General features: G+C 41.9%; 1 pseudogene; it reads left to right on the top strand.

Moving 5' to 3' along the window:
* The first annotated feature begins 8,033 nt into the window (after positions 1–8,033).
* LOC148522705 (5S ribosomal RNA) lies at positions 8,034–8,152 on the top strand (annotated as a pseudogene).
* The last annotated feature ends 1,090 nt before the right edge of the window (positions 8,153–9,242 follow it).

Raw genomic sequence — 9,242 nt, 5'->3', positions numbered from 1 at the left:
GTCTCTGACGCCTCTCTCCAGCCAATTGTATCTCTTCCTGCTTGCAGCCCAGCCAGTGTTCATGTCTGGGTTCATGCATGGACCTCATTCCTTCCCTTGCTGCCTCTATCCATCTGTCAGCCTCCCCTCCTGGCAAGTCAGATACTGTACTTCCTCCAATTACATGGATTCACTGATATCTACTGTGTTAGCTCTATATCAGAGGCGCACAGGAGCTTTACCTTTATTTTCTCTGGTTGACTGCCTTACTTTGTCTCCATGCTCTTATATGTATCTTCAGTATCTGGTTTGCAGCTGATTTCAATCTTTTTTTTTAATAACTATCTTGCTGGTGTCTTCAAAGATACTGTTCTCCTCTTTATCCAGATCTGCTGGGATCACCACTTCATTTCCCAGTACCTCAACCAGGGGCGTCGAGAAGGGGGGAAGCTGGTACTAATTACCCGGGCCTGGGCTTGCTGGAGGGGCCCAATGAGGGCCCGGGACGGGCACCGCCCCCCCTCTTACATCAGAGTAGCCCAGCACACGCTGCTTTGTGCTGGGCCTCACTGGGAGACTGCTCGCGCGGCTGCTAGGTAGCAGTCACAGCTGATCACGCCCCTTACTTGCTATGCGCCGCGCTCAGCGGGCTCACAGCACCCCCCTCCCCAGCACGCAGCGCGGCTCTGCAGAAATGTGTTTTTTTTTCTATGGGGGCGTGGCCATGCCTCCCACAGTTGGGCCACGCCCCCTTCTCCCCCCCCCCCCCCCCGTGCCCGGCCCATTGTTGGCACCCCTGACCTCAACAAATGTCATGCTATTCCTTACAGTTACTTTTTCTGAATTTAAGATTCTGTATCCTTTGGAACATTTGCTGTACCCAACAAGAATCCCTTCCACTGCCTGGTTCTACAGTGCACTGCATCTTTCTGCAGGAATGTAGAGAAACGCTTTACATCTGAAAACTCTAATATATTTCATACTGGGTTTCTTGCCATGCTATAATTCATATGCAGTTGTCTAAACTGTTCTGGAGAATAGTCTGTTCTTTAAATAAGTGGCTGTTATTGCGGCTTCATCCCCAATATTTTTCAGATAGTCCTGAATCTGTTAACATGCATCTTATTATTTCAGTCAAAGTTCTGTTCTTTCTTCCGGCTACCCCATTCTGATCTGGTGTGTAGGGTACTGTCTTGTGGTGCTATATGCCGAGTTGTCTTAGGAAGTGTTCTACTTTGTGTCCTGTGAATTCACCTCCATTGTTGCTACGAATTGCAAGTGGATTTCTTCAAAATGTATTTCTAATCATAGTTACATATAGTAAACCTGTAACTTGTCCAGTACTTCATCTTTGCTTTGAATCAGGTAAGTGACTGTGTATCTGGAGTAGTCATCAAAGTCACTATATACAGTATCTGTTACCTTCTGGTGTGTGCACTTTCATTGGGCCACACAGATCTCTGTGTGTGAGATCAAGGGGTCTCAATTCTCTCACTTTGTTTTGGATTGTTATTCATGTGGCTTTTGCTGTTATACAGCATTCACACCTCATGGTTGATCAGAACAGTCTGATCCTTTGTTAGGTCTCTCTTTTGCAGTTCTTTAATGCTGTCTGTTTGTTTGCGTCCTTGGGCCTGATTCAGCAAGGAACACATGGATGCAGACGTGCGCAATTGGTAATTATTTCGTATTGCGCATGAGTATGCATCGCAGTGCCCGTGCATGAACTAGCTTTTGCTATGGGAACTGTGTTTGCAGAGGCTACGCAGACCCAAAGCACAGTGATTGACAGGAAGTGCCATTTGTTGGTGGTGACGATGGGTGGCCAGGCAAACACATGCGTACCTGTGCGTTTGGATGGCGTTTCAGGGGCGTGCATAATTGAGCTCTTGTGGCAGTGGACGCAGCCTTAGGTCTAGTTGTACATAGGGAGTCTCGCTATGTCTGCGGGAGGGTCAGGTCAACCACTATTGTGCATATGGGTCTGATGGTTCTCGATGTTACCGATGTTTCCACTGTCTTGCCAGGTATAGAGGAGGCAAGTAAAGGGAAGTGGGTGGTATTATGTAGTGCTTGGCATCTGCTTATTCTGCTGTGATGCTGTACGTATGCATTCATTAGCATATTCTCGCAGCGGCCAATTGCGTGCATCCGCATCTGTGCGTTCCTTGCTGAATCAGGCCCCTAGTCGTCTGTGCCACACATGAATACAGTCAGTGTGTCTGTGTGTGCTTAATCTCACCTGTTGTGTTGCAGTGTCAAGACAATACGGATGTTCTTCCACTTTGGTTCTTGCTAATACTTTTCTTCTATTCTAGATAATGCACATGTTATCTTGGAATTCCTTTAGCTGCCAAGCACCTTACAGACAATAGTCCGCCTTCCAATTTGGGAACATACTGTATAATACATCTTTTACTGGTATTGGTAAATTACTGCTGTTTGCATTGGAGCATATGAGCACACAGTGCCCTATACCTTCCATAGCAATATTGGTACCATCTGCAAGATAGATTGCTGCTTTAGGATTCGTGTCCAGCTCAGTGAAGAAATCTCTGTCACTTGTTCTGTGACTTGTTACTCCTGAATTTATATACCAACTTTTGGTCAGATGTGTTGCAGTCAATTTAAAAGTTCCACTCCACTTGTTTGTGCTTATAGTATGTCTGTGAGTGTAGTTTTAACTCTCTGCTTGGACCCTTTCAAAGATACTGAGTTTCTGCTGTTCCGCTTTCCATATTGAGCAGTTTTTCTTTAAATATCCAATTTTCTAATATCTAAAACATGTTCTTGTTCCTTATTATGAAACTGGGTGTCTGCAACTTTAAGGGCTTTTTCTGTGTCACTGTCCATGTTATCCTGCGTAAGAAAAATTCTGCACTGATATTCATCCATGAGTCTGTTTTTCACAAAATCTAGTGAGTTTTGCTTCAGGCCTTGTTTCCGCAGCATTTATCAGTGCACTCTAGGGGCCAGATTCAGATTTGAAAATAAAGTAAGATAGAGCAAGTAACTGAGCACCTGGACTGCAAACCCTGCCAAAATAATATAAATATAAACAGTCAAGCCCTTATATTAAGGCTGCATCTAAAAAAACGGAAATCTCCTTAGAGAATTCCAGGGGGGGGCATGGAGTTTAAGGGGCTACACCTCAAAAACTGTTGGAGGTACAAAGCTGAAATTTGGCACGGCCATGTAGAACTGTCACTGCATGCCAAATTTCAGGGAAAAAACATAAAATTAGGATTTGGGAGTAATCTAAATCTCCAACTGTCACTTTTTTGTTACATTCTCAATTAGGACAACTTTTCTGCTGTTCTCTATGGGGGATTTTTGGGAAGGCATAACTCAGGGTAGGGGATGAATTTAGACTTGGGGTTTGTTTTATTGTGTAGCCGCAGTAGGAGCCTCCTTCACTCACTGTGGCTTCACTGGGTACACAAAGATGGCCGTCGTTTGCGGGCTTTAGTGGAGGTGGGCTGGGGGAAGGAAGTGGCCATTAGCTGCAGTGGGACCTGGGGGAAAGGCATGGGGGGGTAGCGGACATTACCTGTGGTCAGAACCCAGGGACGGTAGCGGACCTTAGCGGCGGAGGTGCGGGCAGCAGTGCGGTCAGCTGTGGGGCAGGCGTTAGGACCCAGGGGAGGTAGCAGCACACAAAATGCAGGCTCGGATCTGGAAGATCCGTGATACCTGCTTCCGTGTTTAAAAAAGGAGATCCAGTACTGGTTGTGCTAAATACAGGGGACAAATGATGTAGAGGTCCCCCGTATTAAGCACAACCAGCACCAGGCTTTTCAGAACCAGTCCTGGTTGCCAAAATACAGGGGACAAATGATGTAGGAGTCCCCCGTATTCAGCGCAACCAGTACTGGGCTCTGAACCGGCCATTGTTCTGGAAATACAGGGGGAAAAATGCATAGGGTCCCCCTGTATTTACCAGAACCAGCACTGGACTCTTCCTAGCGGGGGGATGATGCCACAGACAGGGGAGCTCTTTCACCGGGCCCCCCCAGCTGAAGCATCACCCCTGATCACTAATCAGCCCATGCTGGGGACCTCCCCAATAAAAGGATCCCCTTTCCAGGGCACCCCAGGCCCAGGCTGATAAGCCTGATAGCCCGGGGCTATCCCCAGCACCCCTGGGTGGTGGGTGCCGGGTTGATTGTGTTGTGTGGTGCATATGAAAATATAAATATTGTCTTTTGCAGTAGCACTACAGGTCCCAGCAGGCATCCCCGCATACTGGCACTTGGAGAACAACAAGTACCAGTAGGCAGGGCATTAATGGACGTGTTCCTTGCGCAATACAGATATGGTATGCCATCACACCCTGTGGTTAACTGAAGATTCAGAACTCTCACAGAATGAGATTGCTGTCACTCACAAAATGTGTGCTCATTGGAATATACACATGCAGTCTATGCAACTGTGGTTTGAGCAGATATGTGGCTCCCACAACCCACTCAGTGCCCACAATCTTCCCATTCGATCACCACAACAATCTCACTGCATACATTTATCTCATTTAGAATACACGTTCAGCTCCCTTATTTTTAAAACTATCATACTCTGTCTATGCATGTACACTCTCTTCCCCTATATGCCTCCATGCTGCTATATATTGCCCAATCCCTACTGCTGTGTGGTCTCCCAATTGTGTTAGTCTGTGTTCCCTCAACAGCACCAATCTGTTTTTCCCCAGACGCACTGCCCTGCATCCGTGCCTTCTCCACAGCCGCGTTGCTGTCTTTCTCTTATCTGTGGCCCTCTTTCTTCCTTCATCTACACTAGTCTGGTCCCCCCAACCATGCAACTCTGTCTCCCCCCCCATCGGGAGATAATATGATCTACGCCACAGGACATATGTATACGGTACACACTATGTGAGATTCCTTTGCTAACTGGTACAGTTTTCTTAGCAGGAATAATTTGCTGCTTAAACAGGTTCGTTCATGTCGTCTCTGCAGTGCGTCCCACATACCCTTTGCATTATTCTCATGTCTTATATAAATTAGCTGATTATTTCAACTAATAAGCTTATGGTTGCACAGGTCTACAAAAGAAAGAAAATTTCCGCACAGAACTCAAAAATTAGTAGAGATAATGATGAGTATTAATAGAAACCAACCGTTATATAATCTAGATACAACTGTATCAATAGTTATTGTTGGTGGTGCTCCCACAGCCCAATATTTACATAGGTACAAAGGACAAGGAGAGAAAGAGAGGGCTATTCGCTGGGGCACTCTTCATGACAAATGTCCACTTTCAATTATATTAGTTGATGGATAATTGAAAATTAATTACACCCTACATGACCAAATGTTATACAACCTTATATGCACTACCAATAGAAGAAGGTTGGTATTTGAACATCTTAGTGATAAGTAATCCAACCTATTTCCTCCTGTTAAAAATGAACTTTTAATCAGAGTTATATTAAAAATTGAGAATAAATAACCCTTCAAACAAAATTAGAGTTATTAGATGAGGGCGAGAATAGAATGTATCAAAAAATAAGATAAAATCTCTACATGCGTTCATACATACATGTAGATAGGTAAATACCCTGGTCGTAAATAAGTAACCATTGCGATAAGATTTCTTATCCTCTGGATATATGTGAATCGTTATAATGGTACTGAGTTGCCACTCTGCTGAGTTACCAATCGTCCTAATCCACCTCCAGTATTAATGACCTACAGCACCTGGTATTCCCAAGTGGTCTCCCATCCAGGTACTAAGCAGGCCCATAACTGTATAGCTTCAAGATCAGACGAGATTGGGCATATTCAGTATTGTATGATTGTAGATAATTCCCAACTGGGGAGTGTAAATGCCCAGGTACACACAGCGTAAGAGTGTATGTAGGACTGACTCACCAGAGAAGTCCACTTTGTTAAATAATACACAGTATCAATAAAAGTATTGCATAAGCGTACTTTAATTGCAATTATACAGTAGGTCACATGGTTAAACATATAAAGTAAAACAGTCAAGTGTAATTGTCTGACTGATTACTAATGTCCTTGATCAGTCAAATAATATGTTCCAATAAGTTATTCTAGGTATGCTGTTCATGTAAAGATGATGTTTGTATATTATTCAAAATAACATTGATACACTAAGTATGGTCTATATGATAGATGATTGAATTCAATCCTATTAATAGGCAGTTTGTGAATAGTCCATTCCAACTACTAAATCATATAATAATTAGCGTGGCAGGTGATTCCATTCAATCCTGTGAGTAGGCAATTGGTGGTAGCATTTTCCAAATGCCTAATCATAAATGGTTAACACAGCAGCCAGCATAAAGTAATGTGTATCGTAATGTATCTCAGACCTCATAGGGTACACAGAAGAAATAGGTTATCAGTATAGTACTGATCCGCCACTGTGAATAGACAAAGTATGTGCTAATCAAATGGATAAGTAATGAGTATATAGATATATACAATCATCCGAATAATTGGCTCATATGTTATTCCACATATACTAGAACACTTATAAAATAAACAATAGACTAAAACAGCAGGAGACACAAAATAAATAGGTTGTCAGTATAATACTGATCCTCCTCTGTGAGTAGACAGAGTATGTGCTAGTATAGTGGATAAGTAATGAGCACATAGATATATATAAAACAATCCGAATAATTAGCTCATAGGTTATACAGCATTTGCTAGAATACTTATAAAATAAACAATAGACTGAGACAGCACTATAGATAGGTGCGTGTCACACTGAAATAGGGGAGTGAATTCCCCACTAGATCAGAGAAAAGGCCGTATAATCACAATTTAGAAGCTCTACGTGTTGCTCCTGAATATTGTTGTCGAGGTCGAACAAAGCCCTTGGACTGGGCGAAACGCGCGTCCTTCTCCCTTGGATATCCGACTTATGCAGCGGTCGGACTCCAAGTAACCTTACCCCGTATGTATGCCTGTAACTGACTTTATGTCACTACAGACATCTTTTGTTATGGATTATATGTGAGCCTGTAAATGACCTCCGTGTCAATACAGATATGTTTCAGGAGCAACACGTAGAGCTTCTAAATTGTGATTATACGGCCTTTTCTCTGATCTAGTGGGGAATTCACTCCCCTATTTCAGTGTGACACGCACCTATCTATAGTGCTGTCTCAGTCTATTGTTTATTTTATAAGTATTCTAGCAAATGCTGTATAACCTATGAGCTAATTATTCGGATTGTTTTATATATATCTATGTGCTCATTACTTATCCACTATACTAGCACATACTCTGTCTACTCACAGTGGAGGATCAGTATTATACTGACAACCTATTTATTTTGTGTCTCCTGCTGTTTTAGTCTATTGTTTATTTTATAAGTGTTCCTAGTAAATGTGGAATAACATATGAGCCAATTATTCGGATGATTGTATATATCTATATACTCATTACTTATCCATTTGATTAGCACATACTTTGTCTATTCACAGTGGCGGATCAGTACTATACTGATAACCTATTTCTTCTGTGTACCCTATGAGGTCTGAGATACATTACGATACACATTACTTTATGCTGGCTGCTGTGTTAACCATTTATGATTAGGCATTTGGAAAATGCTACCACCAATTGCCTACTCACAGGATTGAATGGAATCACCTGCCACGCTAATTATTATATGATTTAGTAGTTGGAATGGACTATTCACAAACTGCCTATTAATAGGATTGAATTCAATCATCTATCATATAGACCATACTTAGTGTATCAATGTTATTTTGAATAATATACAAACATCATCTTTACATGAACAGCATACCTAGAATAACTTATTGGAACATATTATTTGACTGATCAAGGACATTAGTAATCAGTCAGACAATTACACTTGACTGTTTTACTTTATATGTTTAACCATGTGACCTACTGTATAATTGCAATTAAAGTACGCTTATGCAATACTTTTATTGATACTGTGTATTATTTAACAAAGTGGACTTCTCTGGTGAGTCAGTCCTACATACACTCTTACGCTGTGTGTACCTGGGCATTTACACTCCCCAGTTGGGAATTATCTACAATCATACAATACTGAATATGCCCAATCTCGTCTGATCTTGGAAGCTATACAGTTATGGGCCTGGTTAGTACCTGGATGGGAGACCACTTGGGAATACCAGGTGCTGTAGGTCATTAATACTGGAGGTGGATTAGGACGATTGGTAACTCAGCAGAGTGGCAACTCAGTACCATTATAACGATTCACATATATCCAGAGGTTAAGAAATCTTATCGCAATGGTTACTTATTTACGACCAGGGTATTTACCTATCTACATGTATGTATGAACGCATGTAGAGATTTTATCTTATTTTTTGATACATTCTATTCTCGCCCTCATCTAATAACTCTAATTTTGTTTGAAGGGTTATTTATTCTCAATTTTTAATATAACTCTGATTAAAAGTTCATTTTTAACAGGAGGAAATAGGTTGGATTACTTATCACTAAGATGTTCAAATACCAACCTTCTTCTATTGGTAGTGCATATAAGGTTGTATAACATTTGGTCATGTAGGGTGTAATTAATTTTCAATTATCCATCAACTAATATAATTGAAAGTGGACATTTGTCATGAAGAGTGCCCCAGCGAATAGCCCTCTCTTTCTCTCCTTGTCCTTTGGTTGCACAGGTCTGTCTGTTTTTCTTGTCTCATTCTTGATTACTAATCTCTGGTCTGTCTGTAATTATGACTACCCACAAATCTTCTTTAGACAACAACATTTCATCTTTAAATTTACATAGTTGATAGTTTTCTTTAGACAGTTTGGTTACTGCTAGTCTGATACCACTTTCAGACAGAAAATGGCAAAAACCCTGGATTTTACCCGGCATTTGAGTACCGGGTTGTTTTCTCATTTCCTGCCTGTACCCCTCTTCAGACAGAGGAGCAAATTACCGGGTCAAACATTTCAATCTGGTAATTTGCTGATTTACACAGATATTTCTTCAGTCTGAAAGGGTCAACCCGGGTCTAAATTCCCGTGTCTCCGACCCTGATGAATTCCTGGTTTGATGTCCCAGGAATTTAGACCCGGGTTGACCCTTTCAGACAGAAAAAGGACCCGTATCAATCACCAAATTACCAGGTTGAAATGTTTAACCCAGTAATTTGTTTTTCTGTCTGAAAGGGGTATGAGTGTTTATTGTGCTTGGGTCCTTGTAACTGGGTCTCTGGTAACTGGGTTCTGCAGTCATTTTTATCTGGGTTCCTTGAGACT

Source organism: Taudactylus pleione, unplaced genomic scaffold (genome assembly GCF_031769625.1).
Source record: "Taudactylus pleione unplaced genomic scaffold, aTauple2 ptg000142l, whole genome shotgun sequence".
Taxonomy (NCBI): Eukaryota; Metazoa; Chordata; class Amphibia; order Anura; family Myobatrachidae; genus Taudactylus; species Taudactylus pleione.
This window is presented reverse-complemented; position numbering and strand designations above follow the sequence as displayed.